Below are 24,314 nucleotides of genomic sequence, written 5' to 3'. Positions count from 1 at the left end.
CACTTATGAGTCAACCTGCACATCACTAGTGTGTGTGTGTGTGTGTGTGTGTGTGTGTGTGTGTGTGTGTGTGTGTGTGTGTGTGTGTGTGTGTGTGTGTGTGTGTGTGTAATGTGTGTGTGTGCGTAATGTGTGTGTGTGTGTGCTCGTGTGCGCGTGTGCGTGAAAATAAACACCAACCCATGGCACAACTGCATTAACAGAATTACACCATGGCTTAATGTTTTAATTACGCCACGTGGTGCTGTAGTTTCGCTGTCAAATCTGAACCTTAAACATAGGTTTAGGCATTCATTCCGAATGGTTAAGGTTTGGGAAAGGCTTAAAACAAAACATGTGTCGACCGCTGGGATTGAACACGTGACCTTCGAAGCTATTAATTCTGAATGGTTAATCTTCTGCCTCCCATTATGGTGTTGTATGCATTTCTTGATGTATTGTATTACACCTTGTTGACCGCATTTATTCTATGGTACTTCTTCTGTGGTGCTGTGCCTGTAAACAGGACATAGGAAGCATTGGGATCAGTTGACCAAATTTCTGCACAGTAATATGTACTCTCTTGCCATCCTTGTTGTTTTTGCCTTCAAAAAGCATTGCCTTTTTACATCGGTACATCAATCATGAAGTCCCGAAGGTTTTGAGAAAGCCTAATCCTGACTCTTGACGTGGTTTTTGAGTGGAGTTTGGCTGGCTGTCTAATTTCGGTTACACACACTCAAAGCAGAACAGTAGAGTAAAAAGGCAGGTGACCAGCTGGCACAGCAACTTCTACGGCAGTGGAGCCCACGCCAGGGCAGAGGAAGCATGCGCCCATGCATTATTCGTCGACAGAGAGGCATGGATTGAAGTAGAAAAAGATACATTTGAAGCTGAGTTAGACACGTTAATTCTTCATAGAGTGGCAGCCGCAACACTGGCTCAGGTTGAGATCTGGAAGGCAGCAGTAAAACTACAGGATGAGGTTTTCCACAATAAAATGAGCCATCCTCTAACACAAAATGACACACATACATCAGGAAGCAAGCTAAGCAACGTCCTAGTCATCCTTCCATGTTTGAACTTGAACCAGCATACAACAACATTAGGTCACCTTCGCCACCCCATCACAACGACACCCTAGTCACAGGGTGTGTCAGACACATGTCAGCAACCTATTGACTCTAACCAAAGAGCAGTACAACTTTAAGTCAACTGGGAAACATGCAGCATACTCCAAGCCTCAAATCTCACTTCCCAACCAAACAGGAGCCCCTGCTACAAGAGCCCCATAGACTAAAAGAGAACCAGACCAGTCATGGAACCACCTAACACAGCCCTACACCAGGCAACACTACACATCTTTGGGAAACCAGTCCGAAGCCAAAATGATAGACTTTACTAAGTATCAAGCACGTCAAGAGCGTGAACACAGGGCTCGCACAGTTTGACGAGCAGCCTGAGAGCTTCATGGCATGGCAGCTATTATTCAAAAACGCTACCAAGTGCCTGGACCTCACTGCTAGTGAGGTATTGGATCTGGGTAAAGAGTCCTCAGAACACGGAAAGAGGATACGCTCGGCACACATCAAAGACCCAAGCGCAGCACTAAGAAAGGCATGTATCAGACTAAAGCAGCGTTACAAACCGGAAATCATTGAAAGCTTACTCTTCAATAGGTCAGACAGCTTTGCCAGAATCTCCAGCGGAGACTTTTACGCTCAGCGAGCTCAGCGAGCTCATGAAGGAAGTTCAATCAGTAAAAGTAAATGGATACCTGCCTGGTCAATGTAGGAAAGCAAAGGCTAGCTTCTTCAAACAGAAATTTGCATCCTGTAGCACAAACTCCAAAACGTTCTGGGACACTGTAAAGTCCATGGAGAATAAGAGCACCTCCTCCCACCTGCCCACTGCGTTGAGGCTAGGAAACTCTGTCACAACCGAAAAATCTATGATAATCGAGAAATTCAATAAACAATTTTCTACAGCTGGCAATGCTTTCCACCTCGCTACCCCTACCCCGGTCAACAGCTCTGCACCCCCCACAGCAACTTGCCCAAGCCTTTTCATTTCTTCTTCGCACAAATCCAAATAGGTGATGTTCTAAAAGAACTGCAAAATCTGGAACCCTACAAATCAGCTGGGATAGACAATCTGGACCCTCTCTTTCTTAAATTGCAACCCCTATTCAGCCTGTTCAACCTCTCCTTCATATTGTCTGAGATCCCCAAAGACTGGAAAGCTTCAGTGGTCATCCCCCTCTTCAAAGGGGGAGACACTCTAGACCCAAACTGTTAAATACCTATATCTATCCTACCCTGCCTTTTTAAAGTCTTCGAAATCCAAGTTAACAAACAGATCACCGACCATTTCGAATCCCACCGTACCTTCTCCGCTATGCAATCTGGTTTCCGAGCTGGTCATGGGTGCACCTCAGCCACACTCAAGATCCTAAACGATATCATAACCGCCATCGATAAAAGACAATACTGTGCAGCCGTATTCATCGACCTGGCCAAGGCTTTCGCCTCTGTCAATCACTGCATTCTTATTGGCAGACTCAACAGCCTTGGTTTCTCAAATGACTGCCTCGCCTGGTTCACCGACAACTTCTCAGATAGAGTTCAGTGTGTCAAATCGGAGGGCCTGTTGTCGGACCTCTGGCAGTCTCTATGGGGGTGCCACAGGGTTCAATTCTCGGGTCTTTGTATACATCAATGATGTCGCTCTTGCTGCTGGTGATTCTCTGATCCACCTCTATGCAGATGACACCATTCTGTATACTTATGGCCCTTCTTTGGACACTGTGTTAACAAACCTCCAGATGAGCTTCAATGCCATACAACACTCCTTCTGTGGCCTCCAACTGCTCTTAAATGCAAGTCAAACTAAATGCATGCTCTTCAACCGATCGCTGCCCGCACCCACCCGCCCGTCTAGCATCACTACTCTGGACGGTTCTGACTTAGAATATGTGGACAACTACAAATACCTAGGTGACTGGTTAGACTGTAAACTCTCCTTCCAGACTCACATTAAGCATCTCCAATCCAAATTTAAATCTAGAATCAGATTCCTATTTCGCAAACAAAGTATCCTTCACTCATGCTGCCAAACACACCCTCGTAAAACTGACTATCCTACTGATCCTTGACTTCGGCGATATCATTTACAAAATAGCCTTTACAAAATAACATCATAACATCATTTACAAAATAACACTCTACTCAAATTGGATGTAGTCTATCACAGTGCCATCCGTTTTGTCACCAAAGCACCATATACTACCCACCACTGTGACCTGTATGCTCTCGTTGGCTGGCCCTCGCTTCATATTCGTCACCAAACCCACTGGCTCCAGGTCATCTATAAGTACTTGCTAGGTAAAGCCCTGCCTAATCTCAGCTCACTGGTCACCATAGCAGCACCCACCCATAACACACGCTCCAGCAGGTATATTTCACGGGTCATCCCCAAAGCCAACTCCTCCTTGACTGGAATGAATTGCAAAAATCACTGAAGCTGGAGTCTTATATCTCCCTCACTAACTTTAAGCTTAAGCATCAGCTGTCAGAGCAGCTTACCAATCATTGCACCTGTACACAGCCAATCTGTAAATAGCCCACCAAACTACCTCATCCCCATTATGTTATTTATGTTTTGCTCCTTTGCACCCCAGTATCTCTACTTGCACATTCATCTTCTGCAGATCTATCACTCCAGTGTTTAATTGCTAAATTGTAATTATTTCGCAACTATGGCCTATTTATTGCCTTACTTCCCTAATCTTACTACATTTGCACACACTGTATATAGACTTTTCTATTGTGTTATTGACTGTACGTTTGTTTATCCCATGTGTAACTCTGTGTTGTTTGTGTCACACTGCTTTGCTTTATCTTGGCAAGGTCACAGTTGTAAATGAGAACTTGTTCTCAACTGACCTACGTGGTTAAATAAAGGTGAAATAAAATAAAAAAATAAAAAAATTGCTTCCAGTTCCGACAATGCAGTAATAACCAACAAGTAATCCAACTAACAATTCCAAAACTAATATCTTATACACAGTGTAAGGGGATAAAGAATATGTACATAAAGATATGAATGAGTGATGGTGCAGAGCAGCATAGGCAAGATACAGTAGATGGTATCGGGTACAGTATATACATATGAGATGAGTATGTAAACAAAGTGGCATAGTTAAAGTGGCTAGTGATACATGTATTACATAAGGATGCAGTAGATGATAGAGTACAGTATATACGTATACATATGAGATGAATAATGTAGGGTATGTAAACATTATATTAGGTAGCATTGTTTAAAGTGGCTAGTGATATATTTTACATCCTTTGCCATCAATTCCCATTATTGAAGTGGCTGGAGTTGAGTCAATGTGTTGGCAGCAGCCACTCAATGTTAGTGGTTGCTGTTTAACAGTCTGATGGCCTTGAGATAGAAGCTGTTTTTCAGTCTCTCGGTCCCAGCTTTGATGCACCTGTACTGACCTCGCCTTCTGGATGATAGCGGGGTGAACAGGCAGTGGCTCGGGTGGGTGTTGTCCTTGATGATCTTTATGGCCTTCCTGTAACATCGGGTGGTGTAGGTGTCCTGGAGGGCAGGTAGTTTGCCCCCGGTGATATGTTGTGCAGACCTCACTACCCTCTGGAGAGCCTTACGGTTGTGGGCGGAGCAGTTGCCGTACCAGGCGGTGATACAGCCCGCCAGGATGCTCTCGATTGTGCATCTGTAGAAGTTTGTGAGTGTTTTTGGTGACAAGCCGAAATTCTTCAGCCTCCTGAAGTTGAAGAGGCGCTGCTTCGCCTTCTTCACGATGCTGTCTGTGTGAGTGGACCAATTTAGTTTGTCTGTGATGTGTATGCCGAGGAACTTAAAACCTCTTGAAACTCTAGGGGCGCAATTTCATTTTTGGATGAAAAACGTTCCCATTTTAAACAAGATATTTTGTCACAAAAAGATGCTAGACTATGCATATAATTGATAGCTTTCGAAAGAAAACACTCTCACGTGTCCAGAAATGCAAAGATATTCTCTGTGCGTGCCCTAGAACGTGAGCTACAGGCAAAACCAAGATGAAACGGCATCCAGGAAATGAGCAGGATTTTTGAGGCTCCGTTTTCCATTGTCTCCTTATATGGCTGTGAATGCGAGAGGAATGAGTCTGCCCTTTCTGTCGTTTCCCCAAGGTGTCTGCAGCATTGTGACGTATTTGTAGGCATATCATTGGAAGATTGACCATAAGAGACCACATTTACCAGGTGTCCGCCCGGTGTCCTGCGTCGAAATTGGTGCGCAAAACTCAGCTGCAAGTATTTTTCCATGGAATTCAGAGAAGAAAGCAGGCTTCCACGAACGATATATCAATGAAGAGATATGTGAAAAAACACCTTGAGGATTGATTCCAAACAACGTTTGCCATGTTTCGGTCGATATTATGGAGTTAATTCGGAAAAAGTTTGACGTTGTTGGTGCCAAATGTGATGTACAAAACGGAGCGATTTCTCCTACACAAAGATGCTTTCAGGAAAAACTGAGCATTTGCTATGTAACTGAGAGTCTCCTCATTGAAAACATCCGAAGCTCTTCAAAGGTAAATGATTTTATTTATTTGGTTATCTGGTTTTTGTGAAAATGTTGCGTGCTAAATGCTACTCAAAATGCTAAGCTAGCTTAGCATACTCTTACACAAATTAGTGAATTGCTATGGTTCAAAAGCATATTTTGAAAATCTGAGATGACAGTGTTGTTAAGAAAAGGCTAAGCTTGAGAGTAAGCGCATTATTTTCATTTTATTTGCGATTTTCAGAAATCGTTAACGTTGCGTTATGCTAATGAGCCTGAGGCTTTATTCACGATCCCGGATTCGGGAGAGAGGGAGAGAGGGCTCAGAACGCACCCTTGTGGGGCCCCAGTGTTGAGGATCAGCGGGGTGGAGATGTTGTTGCCTACCCTCACCACCTGGGGGCGGCCCGTCAGGAAGTCCAGTACCCAGTTGCACAGGGCGGGGTCGAGACCCAGGGTCTCGAGCTTGATGACGAGCTTGGAGGGTACTATGGTGTTAAATGCCGAGCTGTAGTCGATGAACAGCATTCTCACATAGGTATTCCTCTTGTCCAGATGGGTTAGGACAGTGTGCAGTGTGGTTGAGATTGCGTCGTCTGTGGACCTATTTGGGCGGTAAGCAAAGTGTGGGTCTAGGGTGTCAGGTAGGGTGGAGGTGATATGGTCCTTGACTAGTCTCTCAAAGCACTTCATGATGACGGAAGTGAGTGCTACGGGGCGGTTGTCGTTTAGCTCAGTTACCTTAGCTTTCTTGGGAACAGGAACAATGGTGGCCCTCTTGAAGCATGTGTGAACAGCAGACTGGTATAGGGATTGATTGAATATGTCCGTAAACACACCAGCCAGCTGGTCTGCACATGCCCTGAGGGCGCGGCTGGGGATGCCGTCTGGGCCTGCAGCCTTGCGAGGGTTAACACGTTTAAATGTTTTACTCACCTCGGCTGCAGTTAAGGAGAGACCGCATGTTTCCGTTGCAGGCCGTGTCAGTGGCACTGTATTGTCCTCAAAGCGGGCAAAAAAGTTATTTAGTCTGCCTGGGAGCAAGACATCCTGGTCCGTGACTGAGCTGGATTTCATCTTGTAGTCCGTGATTGACTGTAGACCCTGCCACATACCTCTTGTGTCTGAGCCGTTGAATTGAGATTCTACTTTGTCTCTATACTGACTCTTAGCTTGTTTGATAGCCTTACGGAGGGAATAGCTGCACTGTTTGTATTCGGTCATGTTACCAGTCACCTTGCCCTGATTAAAAGCAGTGGTTCACGCTTTCAGTTTCACGCGAATGCTGCCATCAATCCACGGTTTCTGGTTAGGGAATGTTTTAATTGTTGCTATGGGAACGACATCTTCAACGCGCGTTGGACAGACCTCAGCGTGGGAGCTTCTTGTTTTAGTTTCTGTCTGTAGGCAGGGATCAGCAAAATGGAGTCGTGGTCAGCTTTTCCGAAAGGGGGGCGGGGCAGGGCCTTATATGCGTCGCGGAAGTTAGAATAACAGTGATCCAAGGTTTTGCCAGCCCTGGTGGCGCAATCGATATGCTGATACATTTTAGGGAGTCTTGTTTTCAGATTAGCCTTGTTAAAATCCCCAGTAACAATGAATGCAGCCTCAGGATGTATGGATTCCAGTTTGCAAAGAGTCAAATAAAGTTTGTTCAGAGCCATCGATGTGTCTGCTTGGGGGGGAATATATACGGCTGTGATTATAATCTAAGAGAATTCTCTTGGTAGATAATGCGGTCTACATTTGATTGTGGGGAATTCTAAATCAGGTGAACAGAAGGATTTGAGTTCCTGTATGTTTCTGTGATCACACCACGTCTCGTTAGCCATAAGGCATACACCCCCGCCCCTCTTTTTACCAGAAAGGTGTTTGTTTCTGTCGGCGCGATGTGTGGAGAAACCCGCTGGCTGCACCGCATCCGAGAGCGTCTCTCCAGTGAGCCATGTTTCCGTGAAGCAAAGAACGTTACAGTCTCTGATGTCCCTCTGGAATGCTACCCTTGCTCTGATTTCATCAACCTTGTTGTCAAGAGACTGGACATTGGCGAGAAGAATGCTAGGAAGTGGGGCACGATGTGCCCGTCTCCGTAGTCTGACCAGAAGACCGCCTCGTTTCCCTCTTTTACGAAGTCGTTTTTTTGGGTCTCCGGCTGGGATCCATTCCGTTGTCCTGGTTGAAAAGCAGAACACAGGATCCGCTTCGCAAAAGTCATATTCTTGGTCGTACTGATGGTGAGTTGGCGCTGATCCTATATTCAGTAGTTCTTCTCGACTGTATGCAATGAAACCTAAGATGACCTGGGGTACTAATGAAAGAAATAACACATAAAAAATTGGATTTGTGTAACGGTTCTCGTCTGTCGAAGGAGAAGCGGGCCAAAATACAGCGTGGTGGTTATTCATGTTCTTTAATAATAATGAACTAGACATGAAATAACGAACAAAACAAATATATACCTATACAGCCTATCTGGTCAACACAAACACAGAGACAGGAACAATCACCCACGAAACACTCAAAGAATATGGCTGCCTAAATATGGTTCCCAATCAGAGACAACGATAAACACCTGCCTCTGATTGAGAACCACTCCAGACAGCCATAGACTATGCTAGATACCCCCACTAAGCCACACACCCAACACCTAACAACACCCCAAGACAAAACACACCACAATAAACCCATGTCACACCCCGGCCTGACCAAATAAATAAAGACAAACACAATATACTACGACCAGGGCGTGACAATTTGGTTTGATATCTGGCTGTGCTCCATGCCATAGGCTGTAGGCTTGTTCATTTAGCTGAAAAGATATGCCAATAAGTCCCTTGCCATTATTTTATTTTGTGTGATTTGATAGTAAGAAGAACATAATTGAACTTAGCTGAATAAAATAAAATAAAAAAAATTTACATTACGGAGTGAGTACGTACATGAAGTGGCTATGTTAAGCGGAAAAGTGATCATTTGAAACAGGTCCAATATGCTAAATTTAGAGAAACTTTAGTTTTGAATGATGCAAACCTTATAATGTCTTAGAAATCAAAACATAACTAAACAAAAATATAAACGCAACATGTGAAGTGTTGGTCCCATGTTTCATGAGCTGAAATAAAAATCCTAGAATTTTTGCATATGCTCAAAAAGCTTATTTCTCTCAAATTTTGTGCACAAATTTGTATACATCCCTGTTAGTATGCATTTAATTTCAAGATAATCCACCCACCTGACAGGTCTGGCATATCAAGAAGCTGATTAAATAGCATGATCATTACACAGGTGCACCTTCTGCTGGGGACAATAAAATTCCACTTTAAAATGTGCAGTTTTGTCACACAACACAATGCCACAGATGTCTCAAGTTTGGAGGGAGTGTGCAACTGCAGGAATGTCCACCAGAGCTGTTGCCAGATAATTTAATGTTCATTTCTCTACAACAAGCTGCCTCCAATGTCATTTTAGAGATTTTGGCAGTACTTCCAACAGGCTTCAAAGTCACAGACAATGTGTATCCACTCCAGCACAGGACCTCCACATGTGGCTTCTTCACCTGTGGGACTGCCTGAGGGGGGCTTCCTTATGTGAGGAAAACCTCATTCTGATTGGCTGGGACAGGCTCCCCAGTGGGTGGGCTTGGCTGTGATTGGGCCTATGCCCTCCAAGGCCCACCCATGGTTGCACCCCTGCCCAGTCATGTGAAATCCATAGATTAGGGCCAAATACATTTTTTTTAATTGACAAATGTCCTTATATGAACTGTAACTCAGTAAAATCTTTGAAATTGTTGCATGTTGCATTTATATTATTGTACAGTCACACCTGTTTGTGGGTGACAAAAAGAGGGCCAATTATCATTTTTCGGACAGAAAACAGTTTTCAACCAGCGATTTTTGTGAGACAATGCTTACACACACACACACACACACACACACACACACACACACACACACACACACACACACACACACACACACACACACACACACACACACACATGCACCAGGGCCATGCATCCATTACATTCATAGATAATGCTCTTGTTGTCAAACTTCAATACATATATTTTTAACATAGGGACCATTATTTTCAGCAAAATCACACTCATCCCACTGTAAGCAAGCTTCTGGCTTACTGCTGAAAGCAGTGAGGGGTTTAGTATATTTTTGTTCAGTATATATGGGCTCCATGGTGCGACTATATCGGCCATTGATGATTTGAGAAAGTTGCAGAAAAAAGCTTGCACTCTGTTCCTTGCCCCAGGCTACACAGCTGTTCTCTCATCAAGTGATCATCACATTTTCACCCATCAGACTATTCTCAATTGAATCTTGTCTTTCGATTTAGAATGGCCCATTATCAAATGGGCAGGAACAGGGTCAGGGGAAAAAAGACATGTCATCTGTATGCACATGAATAGCGAATGAATGGAGGCCGTGTGCTTTCAGGCCGGTCCATTTTGTAGGCTACTTGGGTTTTATAGCGGAGCATGTGCTCGTTATGAGTAGCTGAGAAATAAATACAAGAACAGTTATTTCACTCCACATATCAACCACTGTTTGAGTAGCTGCCCAACAGGTGATATTCTACCCAAACTCTGTATGCAATGGGCTCTCTAACCATCTTCCTGCAGCTAACCAGTGGCGTATATTCATGGATGCCAAGGGAAGCCAGGCTTACACAAAAACATTTTCCAACATAATATTTCTTCAAATCAAATGTATTTATATGGCCCTTCGTACATCAGCTGATATCTCAAAGTGCTGTACATTAACCCAGCCTAAAATCCCAAAAAGCAAGCAATGCAGGTGTAGAAGCATGGTGGCTAGGAAAAACTCCCTAGAAAGGCCAAAACCTAGGAAAAAATCTAGAGAGGAACCAGGCTATGAGGGGTGGCCAGTCCTCTTCTGGCTGTGCCAGGTGGAGAGATTATAACAGAACATGGCCAAGATGTTCAAATGTTCATAAATGACCAGCATGGTCAAATAATAATAATCAAAGTAGTTGTCGAGGGTGCAGCAAGTCAGCACCTCAGGAGTAAATGTCAGTTGGCTTTTCATAGCCGATCATTAAGAGTATCTCTACCACTCCTGCTGTCTCTAGAGAGTTGAAAACAGCAGGTCTGGGACAGGTAGCACGTCCAGAACAGTTGAAACTGGAGCAGCAGCACGGCCAGGTGGACTGGAGACAGCAAGGAGTCATCATGCCAGGTAGTCCTGAGGCATGGTCCTAGGGCTCAGGTCCTCCGAGAGGGAGAAAGAAAGAGAGAAAGAGAGAATTAGAGAGAACATACTTAAATTCACACAGGACACCGGATAAGACAGGAGAAATACTCCAGATATAACAAACTGACTCTAGCCCCCGACACATAAACTACTGCCGCATAAATACTGGAGGCTGAGACAGGAGGGTCAGGAGACACTGTGGCCCCATCCGATAATACCCCCGGACAGGGCCAAACAGGCAGGATATAACCCCATCCACTTTGACAAAGCACAGCCCCCACACCACTAGAGGGATATCTTCAACCACCAACTTACCATCTTGAGACAAGGCCAAGTATAGCTCACAAAGATCTCCGCCACGGCACAACCCAAGGGGGGCGCCAACCCAGACAGGGAGATCACGTCAGTGATTCAACCCACTCAAGTGATGCACCCCTCCCAGGGACGGCATGAAAGAGCACCAGTAAGCCAGTGACTCAGCCCCTGTAATAGGGTTAGAGGCAGAGAATCCCAGTGGAGAGCGGGGACTGGCCAGGCAGAGACAGCAAGGGCGGTTTGGTGTTCCAGAGCCTTTCTGTTCACCTTCACACTCCTGGGCCAGACTACAGTCAATCATATGACACACTGAAGAGATGAGTCTTCAGTAAAGACTTAAAGGTTGAGACCGAGTCTGCGTCTCTCACATGGGTAGGCAGACCATTCCATAAAAATGGAGCTCTATAGGAGAAAGCCCTGCCTCCAGCTGTTTACTTAGAAATTCTAGGGACAATTAGGAGGCCTGCGTCTTGTGACCATAGCGTATGTGTAGGTATGTAAGGCAGGACCAAATCAGAAAGATAGGTTGGAGCAAGCCCATGTAATGCTTTGTAGGTTAGCAGTAAAACCTTGAAATCAGCCCTTGCCTTAACAGGAAGCCAATGTAGGGAGGCTAGCACTGGAGTAATATGATCAAATGTTTTGGTTCTAGTCAGGATTCTAGCAGCTGTATTTAGCACTAACTAAAGTTTATTTAGTGCATTATCCGGGTAGCCGGAAAGTAGAGCATTGTAGTAGTCTAACCTAGAAGTAACAAAAGCATGGATTAATTTTTCTGCATCATTTTTGGACAGAAAGTTTCTGATTTTTGCAATGTTACATAGATGGAAAAAAAGCTGTCCTTGAAACAGTCTTGATATGTTCGTCAAAAGAGAGATCAGGGTCCAGAGTAACGCCGAGGTCCTTCACAGTTTTATTTGAGATGACTGTACAACCATCAAGATTAATTGTCAGATTCAACAGAAGATCTCTTTGTTTTAGAACAAGCATCTCTGTTTTGCCCGAGTTTAAAAGTAGAAAGTTTGCACACATCCATTTCTTTATGTCTGAAACACAGGCTTCTAGCGAGGGCAATTTTGGGGCTTCCCCATGTTTCATTGAAATGTACAGCTGTGTGTCATCCGCATAGCAGTGAAAGTTAACATTATGTTTTCGAATGACATCTCCAAGAGGTCAAATATATAGTGAAAACAATAGTGGTCCTAAAACAGAACCTTGTGGAACACCGAAATTTACAGTTGATTTGTCAGAGGACAAACCATTCACAGAGACAAACTGATATCTTTCTGACAGATAAGATCTAAACAAGGCCAGAACTTGTCCGTGTAGACCTATTTGGGTTTCCAATCTCTCCAGAAGAATGTGGTGATCGATGGTATCAAAAGCAGCACTAAGGTCTAGGAGCACGAGGACAGATGCAGAGCCTCAGTCTGATGCCATTAAAAGGTGACAGTCTCAAGTGCAGTGCAGTCTCAGTGCTATGATGGGGCCTAAAGCCAGACTGAAGCATTTCGTATACATTGTTTATTTTCAGGAAGGCAGTGAGTTGCAGCGCAACAGCTTTTTTTGTTTTATTGAGAGGAATGGAAGATTTGATATAGGCCGATAGTTTTTTATATTTTCTGGATCAAGGTTTGGCTTTTTCAATAGAGGCTTTATTACTGCCACTTTTAGTGAGTTTGGTACACATCCAGGGGATAGAGAGCCATTTATTATGTTCAGTATTGGAGGGCCAAGCACACGAAGCAACTCTTTCAGTAGTTTAGTTGGAATAGGGTCCAGTATGCAGCTTGAAGGTTTAGAGGCCATGATTATAAAATTTAAATCTTCAATTTGCAAGAGGCTGAATGTATCTCACAGGAGAAAGCATCCTAGTGAACGAAACAGGGCCCTCTATCTCTCTATGTGTCGGCAATCTATCTGATGCTGTCTGGTCCAAATGAGTATGACATTGCTGCCGCCGTAGCATTGAAGGCAAGGGAAGCCAGCGAACATCTGGTCTCCCTTGACAAAAAAAGTATAACATATTAGCCAATCAGCGTTGAGCTAAACTGAGCGGGCTCAGCTGTGAATGGTTCTGGCGCACCAAAAAAAAGTGTAAAGGGAAGCCAGCTTGGATTTGGTTTCACTCCTATCAAATCCCATTGAGAGCATACGCAATTGACAGAAAAACTTGAATTGTTGCATCTCGTTGTGTTGTTGTTCACCGGTGGCTAGCTAGCCAGCTAGCTAAAATTGTCCCTTTCCTAAATTAACCATTGATTTTGGACTTGTGGTTTTACTTCTCCGTACTGGCCAATGATTTTAATGTTGATTCTGATCCAACCATTAATTAATTAATACATTGTTGTACCCCTGGCCTGAGAGGATGGAAGTTCAATATGCAGCTAGATGTATAAGGCTAATGTTAACTGGCTAACATTGCCAATGAATGGAAGTTAAGCTAGCTAGCAAGCATTTTAGCCAGGTAGCCTAAGACACAAAAAAAAGTGTGTACTGTATGACAGAGTTCACCAACATGTGAGAATGATGACAATGGCGTTTCTCTACAATTAGGGTGAGTCAACATGTTTTCCTACTTGTTGTAATGTTGAAGTTGAAATTGTGCTGGAATAAGTGGAGACGACTCTTGCTTTTTTTGCGACTTGCAGTAACTCTCTTCGGTAATAAACCAGTAGTTGTTTAGTGGTCCAAAAAGGTTGGAAACATTACCTTGCTTGACCATCCTGTAGGTCATGTAGATCTGTTACTGTACGTGCAATATACTTTGTGGACTTCACTGGATAGAGGTTGCTATCCGGTTTTGTGATAAAACAAAGGTGTGGTTGAATTTATTCTGCCACTGTGTGTTCTTATTGTGTCGGCCTTCAGGCCCATAGATCACGGTCGCAAAGCATATGAATAGAGCAAACAACGCAATTATCACAATACATAGGTTTGTAATATGGCTATTTTGGGGGAGGGGCTTGACTTCCCCAGTGATTTTATCCACTCACTACTACTGCAGCTATCCAGTGCTTAACTTCTTTGGGACTGGGGGGCAGTATTAAGTAGCTTGGATGAATAAGGTGCCCAGAGTAAACTGCCTGCTACTCATATTCTAGCCCAGAAGCTAGAATATGCATATAATTAGTAGATTTGGATAGAAAACACTCTGAAGTTTCTAAACATGTTTGAAGGATGTCTGTGATTATAACAGAACTCATATGGCAGGAAAAACCTGTAAAAATCCAACCAGGAAGTGGGAAATCTGAGGTTTGTAGTTTTTCAAGTGATTGCCTATCCAATATACAGTGTCTATGGGGTCAGATTGCACTTCCTACGGCTTCCACTAGATGTCAACAGTCTTTAGAACGTTGTTTCAGGCTTCTACTATGAAGGGGGATCAAATAAGAGCTGTTTGAATCAGGGGTCTGGCAGAATGCCATTAGTTTAGTCACGCGCGCGGCCATGAAAGTGAGCTCTGTTCCCTTTCATTTCTAAAGACAAAGGAATTGTCCGGTTGAAACATTAATGAAGATTTATGATAAAAACATCCTAAAGATTGATTATATACATCGTTTGACATGTTTCTACGAACTGTAATGGAACTGTTTTGACTTTTCGTCTGGACTAAGTGCCCGCGCCTTGTGAATTTGAATTTGTAAACTAAACGCGCGAACAAAAAGGAGGGATTTGGACATAAGTGATGGACTTTATCGAACAAAACAAAAATTTATTGTGGACCTGGGAGTGTATTCCGATGAAGATCATCAAAGGTAAGTGAATATTTATAATGCTATTTCTGTCTTTTGTGACACTTCTCCTTGGTTGGAAAATGGCTGTACGGTTTTCTGTGGCTAGGTGCTGACCTAACATAATTGCATGGTGTGCTTTTACTGTAAAGTTTTTTTTAAATCTGACACAGCGGTTGCGATAAGGAGAAGTTTATATTTAATCCCATCCATAACACTTGTATCTTAGATCAATGTTTATGATGAGTATTTTTCTAATTTGATGTGGCTCTGCACTTTCACTGGATGTTTGTTTGAGACAATGCATTTCTGAACATAACGCACCAATTTCAAATGAGGTTTTTGGACATAAAGATGAACTTTATCGAACAAAACACACATTTATTGTCTAACATGGAGTCCTGGGAGTGCCACCCGGTGAAGACCATCAAAGGTTAGTGATTCATTTTAACGCTATTTCTAGCTTTTGTGACACCTCTCCTTCTTTGGAAAATGGCTGTATGATTTTCTGTGGCTAGGCGCTGACCTAACATAATCCCAGAGAAGTTAATTTGGGAAACCAAGTGAAATCTGTTTGGGAACATCAATAGTAACATGTTATCGCAATGAAACATTTCACTAAACAGTTGACAGCCTGTTTGTCTGCTCGAGAAAGGAGTAAAGGAGATAGAGGAGTTGATGGAAATGCATAGTGGTGGAATATTCTGTATATCTAAAGGTAATGTGGCACCCAATTAAATATGAAAATCTAAACATTCCCTATTGCTAGGTTATTCGAAATCAAATACACATTCACCAATTGTAGGTGAACTGTAAGCCACCATGCACAATCAATGAACCAACAGCATTGCCTAGGGCTATACGTTCTCTGCCAGATTTATGGATATACATTTTGGAGGGTAGCATAAAGTTACCAGTCCATCCAGTATGCATAATAATACAGTTGTCACACCCTGATCTGTTTCACCTGTCTTTGTTCTTGTCTCCACCCCCTCCAGGTGTCGCCCGTTTTCCCCATTATCCCCTGTGTATCTATACCTGTGTTCTCTGTTTGTCTGTTGCCAGTTCATTTTGTTCGTCAAGCCTATCAGCGATTATCCCCTTGCTCCTGTCTGTTTCTAGTGCCCTGACCCTGAGCCTGTCTGGTGTTCTGTACCTTGGCACACTACACTGGATTATTGACCTTTGCCTGCCTTTACCCTAAGACTGCCTGCCATTCTATACCTTTTGGACTCTGATCTGGATTACTGACCTCTGCCTGCCCTTGACCTGTTGTTTTGCCTCCCCCTGTTCTAGTAATAAACTTTTGTTACTTCGACACTGTCTGCATCTAGGTCTTCCCTATAACGTGATAACAGTCCATACATACCAATTATGTACCCAAGGACATCTTAAATCAGTTTGGTTTTATGTTTTTCTTTCATGCATAATATGCCAGTAGGCTATGTATTGTATAACTGCACAATGATAATTAGAATTCAGGTATTTTTTTTTCGTAAGCCTACGCATACAGTCTAATATGTGTATGGATGTTTTGAATTAATCATCACCTTAGAAAGCGCTGTGTTAGTCTTTGAAACCACATCCACAAAACCATGTTTTACACTGTTTCTGTCACGAACGTCGTCAGGGAAATGACCGGACCAAGGTGCAGCGTGGTGTCTGTACATTTATTTTTATTTAGAATGTCACCAACAAAAACAAGAAACAACAAAAATGAATGTGAAGCTTACTAGGGCTATACAGGCCACTAACAAAGTCAAGTACCCACAACTAAGGTGGAAAAACAGGCTGCCTAAGTATTATTCCCAATCAGAGACAACGATAGACAGCTGTCCCTGATTGAGAACCATTCCCGGCCAAAACAGAAACAGAAAACATAGAAATAAAGAAACTAGAATGCCCACCCTAGTCACACCCTGGCCTAACCAAAATAGAGAATAAAAGCCTTTCTATGGCCAGGGCGTGACAGTTTCAACCTGCTGTTGAACTTCTTTCTTCAAATTGATCATCACAGGGAGATGAGTTTTAAAAGTACAAAAGTTCTACTGTTTTGATGATACGATTGCATTTGCATTGATGTCAGAGTGGTTAGAGGGACAATAGTGCCCTGAGTACCAGCCATTAGGGCTTGATGGTAGTTGGTAAATTTGGTACTACCAAAGCATGTCCAGAGTGCATAAAAGGAGATTACCGATACTCAACTGTGACTGCCGGTGTGGCGGTATTACAGTCACCGAAACAGCCCTAGTAGGACCCGGAACCTTCTAGGAAGTGAGGGAAGTGGTGCTTAAAAGGCAGACACAGGAGATGGGGGGATACCCACAAAGCCTGGTCGACCTCTCTCTTGGAGTAGCCTCCCGTAACCAGTGACAGAACACACAGGAGCTGGGAGACATTCGACCCGACCAACGACTCAAACCCTCTCTGTGTCCCGCAACTCAGACTCAGCCGATGTACGGGCACCCGGGAGAGGAAGTCACTATCTTAAACACCAAGCCCCATAAAGAATTCGATATGATTGTTAAGAGAACCTGCACCACGTCTGTTTAGGGAAACATTGCCAGCCGTCCCCTAGTCTCGCACACAAAATGATTCAAGTGAGGGCAGCCTGAGCATGTCCTGAGCCGAAGACATACAAGACAACCAACATGAGTATGTTTTAATTAACAAAACCGGCTCGCTAGCCTTTGACGTTTCGGTCACATCAGCCAACTTACTCATTGCTATAGTCAGGCCAAGCAATTTGAAGAATAACTAATTGTTTCTAATTTATCACCTGTGGAAGGCGGGGCTACCAGCGAGGCGTGGATTTCATTGGCCTTGACAGGTGTGACTGTAGGTTGCGAGAGTCCTACACCCCATAGTATGTTTTACCAAAGTTGAGCTGCCACAGGGCTTCCAAGAAAAATGTATCTCTCGAGACTCAAAGTAAGACGAACATAACAAGTGCTTTCCCCAATTCTCCTTCTTCATCTGCTATCCCCAGCAGTAGCAGTGGCCATGCGAGAAGTGAGAATCGTGCCATGAGAAACGTAAGTTCAAATCCCCCTGTATTTTTTTAGACACAAAACAGATGTTAACATGGCTACTGACCCCAACGCAGAAACCACCACAAAGACATAAGATGGCCCAGGTAAAAACTGCCACATCCACAATCTACCTCATCCGCTTAGAAAATGCAGAGGCTTCAGAGCTAAGACCAACAACAATGTTTTTCATGTGTTATGCATCATCTTTTCACCTTGCAAGGGACTGTAAGATAGCAGTGAAATGTAATGAGTGTGAAAGTGACTGCCAAAACACAGCTATGGACCTCAATGGCCTTCACCCCTGCATCTGACAACTATGGGGAGGAGGACGAAACCCCAACCACTGCACCTGCAGTCAGCTCCCTGAGTTATGTGACACCGGTCCGACAACATGGTCATGCTCTAAAATATGTCTGGTGAGAGTATACCCCCAGGAGTAGCGTGAAAACACGATCAAGATATACACAATACTCAATGACCAGAGCATCCGATCACTGACAAGGTCAAACTTTTTCGATCGGTTCAGCAACCAGGACAGCCCATCCCCCTACTCACTGAGGACATGCGTGGGAGTCGTGGAAACAGCAGGGAGAAAAGCTGATGGCTTCCAGATCGAAGCAGTGAATGGAAGAGTAAGCCCTTCCTCCACTCAAGGAGCGCAATGAGCGCAATGACATCCTCAACAACTGATCTAACATACCTACACCATTGGTAACCCACATCCTGTAGCTGGATCCAAGTGCCAAAATCTGTCTGTTACTAGGGAGAGACATTATCAGATTACACAAGGTGAGAGAACAAATCAATGGACCACACAATGCCCCCTTAGCTCAGAGACTCAACTTAGGCTGGGTCCTAGTGGGGGAACCATACCTGGACAATGCACACAAGCCAAGTGTGAGCAGCCTCAAAACAGATGTGGAGAACGGGCATCTCTCCTTCCTCACTCTGTGCCTGAACCATGGCGGGGAGCAACAGGTTGGTTTCTCCTATGCATTCAAAGCAAGCCTTGTTGAAAAGACAGACAAGGACAAGACAAACAGCTGGGTTTCTCCTCTCACCTTCAAAGCACCCAGTCCTTCTCTTCCTAAAAGAGAGGCTCATCTCGGGCTTAGCCGAGCCACCCATGGCCGTTGTATTGTGTTACACCTTGTTACACCGCATTTCTTCTATGGTACTTCTTCTATGGTGCTGTGCCTGTAAAACAGGACATAGGAAGCATTTGGATCAGTTGACCAACCGTGTTGTTTCTGCCTTCAAAAAGTATTTCCTTTTTACACCGGTATATCAATCATTAAATACTGGAGGTTTGGGAAATCCTGACTCTTGACATGGTTTTTGAATGGAGTTTGGCTGTCTGTCTTATTTCTATTACACACACCAACAGGAGGACAGTACAGTTAGGGTGTCTAGCACTGGTTGAACACACAACCTTCGGAGCCGGAGTTAGCTTGCTTAAACGTCCTTTGGAGCAAGAGTCTACGGCTTAAACATCAATCGTCCCCAGCCACAACACCCTAGCAAGCTGCCAACCTAGTACTAGAAGCTAAACGTTGCACTCAACGTTGCACTCAACCACATTTCGCCAGGTCCAAACGTAACCTGGTACCCGCAGAATTGGCACCTGGCGTATTCTATAAGAGAATAGTGGGCTAGTGTGTGGGTGTGGGTGTTTGTGTGTGTGTGTGTGTGTCAGGCATGTGCACAGATAGAGGTCTAAGGGTGCTTGACCGCCTTTCCCATTTGCCCTCCTATGAGAAAAGTGCCCTTTCAGATTGGTGTCGTTTTTAAATTGTGACATATTTATTAAACATCTAGTCTATTTCCTCTCTTGTTATTCAAATGAATTGCCCTTCAAACAGCTATTTTCTTATTTATGAATCTTGGAAAATTCCTCCTTCACCACCCCGCCCCCCTCCCCCTGTGGTGGTCAGTGCAATTTATGATGAGGGAGGAGGATTTTCTTTTCATGAGCACCTGCAGAAGGTCAGACTTTTGGATGACTGTCATTCATATTCCCTTCCCCCAGTTCAATGTAACAGCGACGACTGTCATTCATATTCCCTTCCCCCAGTTCAATGTAACAGCGACGACTGTCATTCATATTCCCTTCCCCCAGTTCAATGTAACAGCGACGACTGTCATTCATATTCCCTTCCCCCAGTTCAATGTAACAGCGACAACTGTCATTCATATTCCCTTCCCCCAGTTCAATGTAACAGCGACGACTGTCATTCATATTCCCTTCCCCCAGTTCAATGTAACAGCGACGACTGTCATACATATTCCCTTCCCCCAGTTCAATGTAACAGCGACGACTGTCATTCATATTCCCTTCCCCCAGTTCAATGCAACAGCGACAACTGTCATTCATATTCCCTTCACCCAGTTCAATGTAACAGCGATAGGTTTAGGCTACTACATGATACTCTAATTTTCTCTCTACCCATCATGAGGTTGCTCTAACCTAGCCTATGAATTTTACAATGTAGGTGCACACAGGTCGAGATAAAAATTTGAGATGACAGACAGTGTCACATGGACAGACAGTGACACATTCAATACCGTCTTGCACACTCCTGCCTGCATCTAGCTCATCTAGGGTGTAATCATTAGTTCAACAGATACAAACAAGAGATTTTATTAGACAAATTCTGGTATTTTTATTCCCGTTACGTTTGCTTCCGTTTAAGAAACATTTTTCAACAGAATCAGCAGAATGAATACACCCTTGATCACGTATAAACACAGATCAATTTCAAAGCAGCCTCATTGTATTCCCTCTCAGCTTTTCCTTTCGTTTGTGGACCTCAATGAACAACACATCAGTTGTATTTGACCAGGGGAAAAAAAACTTTCCAAGCCAAACCATGTCATAACCGCTACACACACACCATATTGTTTTTCCCTTATTAGCTAAAGTAACGTCCTAGTCAACATAGCTAATAGAACTAATGCATTAGTAAACCCGCTACAATAATGCAGTAGTATTACAGTGTATAGTCAGTGAGCAGTTACACAGGCAGTCCCCGGTGGCAATAAATTAATTAAACCAAAAGCTTACCTTGGAAGAGATTTAGTGTTGTGTTGGATAGTTGTAGCCAGCTAGCTAACATAGCATCCCTCTGTTTGAGTCAGGTGTATGAGTAACTAAACTAGCCAGCTGCATTTGCTAGCTAAGTAATTGAAACTTTCTCTCTCTTGCGTCTCATTCGGTGTTGAAGAAATTAATTTGTTGAAAACTGTTCAACTATTGCCTTTCCCTCTCTTTGAGTCAACTACTCACCACATGTTATGCACTGCAGTGCTAGCTCGCTGTAGATTATGCTTTCAGTACAATATTCATTTTTTGATCCTTTGATTGGGTGGACAACATGTCAGTTCATGCTGCAAGAGCTCTGAAAGGTTGGAGGGTTGGAGGGTGTCCTCCGGAGGTTGTCATAATCACTGTGTAAGTCTATAATCACTGTGTAAGTCTATCACTGTGTAGCCGGACGACAGCAGTTAGCTGTCCTCCGGCTACAACATGGTGCTACCCTACAGTGCTTTTGAGGATGCTGTAGACCTTCACTGCAAAACAGTGTGTTTTAATTAACTATTTGGTGACGTGAATATATTTAGTATAGTTTTATCTAAAAAGGATGCGTTTTTCAATGTTGGAGGTTGGTTCTCCCCTTCCTCCTCTGAGGAGCCTCCACTGCTCTGCCCCCATGCGAGTGCGCACTGCAATTGTCCTGCAAACGCACTGCAGTTGTCCTGCTAGAGACTAGGGGATCATAAACTGTCTCCCCAAACTCCCAGTGACCTCTGCTACCAGGCCACCCATAGGTTGTTAGGGGGCAGGACACCTGACAGTTCTGCCTATTCAGGTCAGAGCCTCTTCAGTCTCTCTCCAAGTGGACAAGAGTGATGGAGTGCAAGGACAGACATGAGTGATGTCATTGAAACTTGTGCATTTACTGTTGGTTGTTACTATTGCTAGTTGTTAATAGTAGTTGATGCTATGTGTTATACAGTCCTTTCCTTATGTCACTATCTCCTTATACAGTCAATATTATTATTACTCATTCATTCTCATGCTATGTTTATTCGTATATTAATTCCTTTATCTTTCTCTGTACAGAACCACATCCATCTCATATGACATCTGTAAATAAAGTTCTGTAGTGTGTGTAACTCTCTGTGAGGTTGCCTTATTCATTTGACCGGTAAAGGTTTCAGTGAATCAGCCCAACTTGAGAGCTATTCTCTTTCATGGTCCTTTAACTCGTCGGATTTGGGACTTGCTGGCACCACTATGGCAGCTTACAGAGAATTCACAGGAGACTAACCATCCAGACCTCCGCCCTCAGATTACACCCCCTTTTCTTCATCAGCATGTGGAGTAAAGGCAGCTTGGAGTTTGACCTATTGCTCTCCCGGATTTTATAAATCCCTTCTGCCTGTTTAGGCAATGACAGCGTGGACTTAAAACTTAAAGCCTCATCCCGTTGGGGGAACTGGGTGACAGGACAGGTGACTTGGGGAGCCTGAGCAGGGATGCACCACCTCCTCGGCCCCAGCAACACTACAGGGGACGTCTGTGATGGGGACTGGGCCAAAGCCTACTGGACAAGTGGTGTCAGCCTTCAGAAGCCAAGCAGCATCACCTCATCACCCCCTGCAAACCTCTACTCTGCTCCAACAGTCCACTCTGTTGGCCCAGCCAGCTGTACCCCAGCCTGGTCCTTAGTCTGCGAGAACTGAGTTCCAGCCTCCAGCATGAGCAGCATTTCTCCAGGCACAACATCGTCAAGCCGTGCATCAGCCATCAGCCTATGCACCGGTCCAGGTAGGAGCCCTGCCCCCACCAATCCAGTCTGCTGTGCTCGAGTGGATGCTGCAGCCTTCATCACCGCCTACCAAAAGGCCTCAGGCGCACCAACTGTGCCAACGCCAGCACTCCACACGTGAGACTCGTCTTCTGGGTGTGAAGCCTGTGACGGAGAATCCTCCAGACCCAGGAGTGGACCACCATCCTATCCTCCAGACCCAGGAGTGGACCACCATCCTATCCTCCAGACCCAGGAGTGGACCACCATCCTATCCTCCAGACCCAGGAGTGGACCACCATCCTATCCTCCAGACCCAGGAGTGGACCACCATCCTATCCTCCAGACCCAGGAGTGGACCACCATCCTATCCTCCAGACCCAGGAGTGGACCACCATCCTATCCTCCAGACCCAGGAGTGGACCACCATCCTATCCTCCAGACCCAGGAGTGGACCACCATCCTGCCCTGGTAAGAGAGCAGCCGCCATGCCCACCCTCCTTCTCTGGCTCCCTCCTTGGGACACTATTGGGCTCTGTTGGAGAGCCTACCATGACACCCTACTGGACACAGCAAACTAGCCCTGATTTAGGGTGCCGAGACACAGTTGTCTGTCCCCTGGCCTCTCCTAACGTGCCATCGAGGGGGAGTGACAGGGGGTGACGGGGGTGGTGGAACATAGCTGGTCGAGCAGGGCTCCCAGCAGACTTCTGTAATTATGCTACCCATATTTAGGTGTGGCTGTTTCGGATTTCCCTGCCTGTGAGTTTTATAACTTCATGTAGCTCAGCACCACCCATCACCCAATAGTGCCAGAGAGACTAAGGGATCATAAAAATCTGTCAGTTTAAGCTAGAGACGTTTTTTTGCATTGGATGCATCTCATTCCAAAAAGTGACTGTTTTCTGAATTATGTCATTTTCCCTACATTTCGCCCCAAGTGGGCAGGCTGGTGGGAACACCACATACCACAGTCCACCTGTGGTAAATTCAATTGATTGGACATTATTTGGAAAGGCACACACCTGTCTATATAAGGTCCCACAGTTGACAGTGCATGTCAGTTGTCAACCTCTAGCGACGAGCAATCCCGTATCCGGGAGCGTATTCATAGCCTCAAGCGCATTACCATAACGCAACGTTTCCTATTCATGAAAATCGCAAATGAAATGAAATAAATATATTGAAACACAAGCTTAGCCTTTTGTTAACAACACTGTCGTTTCAGATTTTCAAAATATGCGTTACAGCCAACGTTAGACAAGCATTTGTTTAAGTTTAGCATGGCATAATATTGACCATCATTACTTTCAAGAAAGTCCAGGACAGTTTAGAAGTTGGGGTGCTATGCTAGGCTGTGCTGGCAGCAGGCAACATTTTCACAAAAATAAGAAAAGCAACCAAATTAAATCATTTACCTTTGAAGAACTTCAGATGCTTTCACTCAGGAGACTCCCAGTTAGATAGCAAATTTTCCTTTTACCCCAAAAAATCTATTTTTGTAGGCAAAAAAACGTCACGTTTGTTCATCCTGCTTGGCTGAGAAATTGACCGAAAATACTTCAACTAAAACGCCAAACTTTTTTCAAAATTTGCTCCGTAATATCAACAGAAACACGGCAAACGTTGTTT

General features: G+C 44.2%; 1 long non-coding RNA gene across 1 annotated transcript; it reads right to left on the bottom strand.

Moving 5' to 3' along the window:
- Positions 1 to 9,537: 9,537 nt before the first annotated feature.
- Positions 9,538 to 21,189, bottom strand: LOC135527401 (uncharacterized). Its single transcript, XR_010453432.1, has 3 exons — positions 20,936 to 21,189; positions 18,933 to 19,068; positions 9,538 to 10,808 (listed from the first exon to the last, which is right to left on the bottom strand). It is a non-coding gene; the product is annotated as an uncharacterized LOC135527401 (long non-coding RNA).
- Positions 21,190 to 24,314: the final 3,125 nt, after the last annotated feature.

This window comes from Oncorhynchus masou, chromosome 5, assembly GCF_036934945.1.
Source record: "Oncorhynchus masou masou isolate Uvic2021 chromosome 5, UVic_Omas_1.1, whole genome shotgun sequence".
NCBI classification, from domain to species: domain Eukaryota; kingdom Metazoa; phylum Chordata; class Actinopteri; order Salmoniformes; family Salmonidae; genus Oncorhynchus; species Oncorhynchus masou.
Note: the sequence above shows the minus strand (reverse complement) of the source record. Positions and strands in the feature narration are given on the sequence as shown.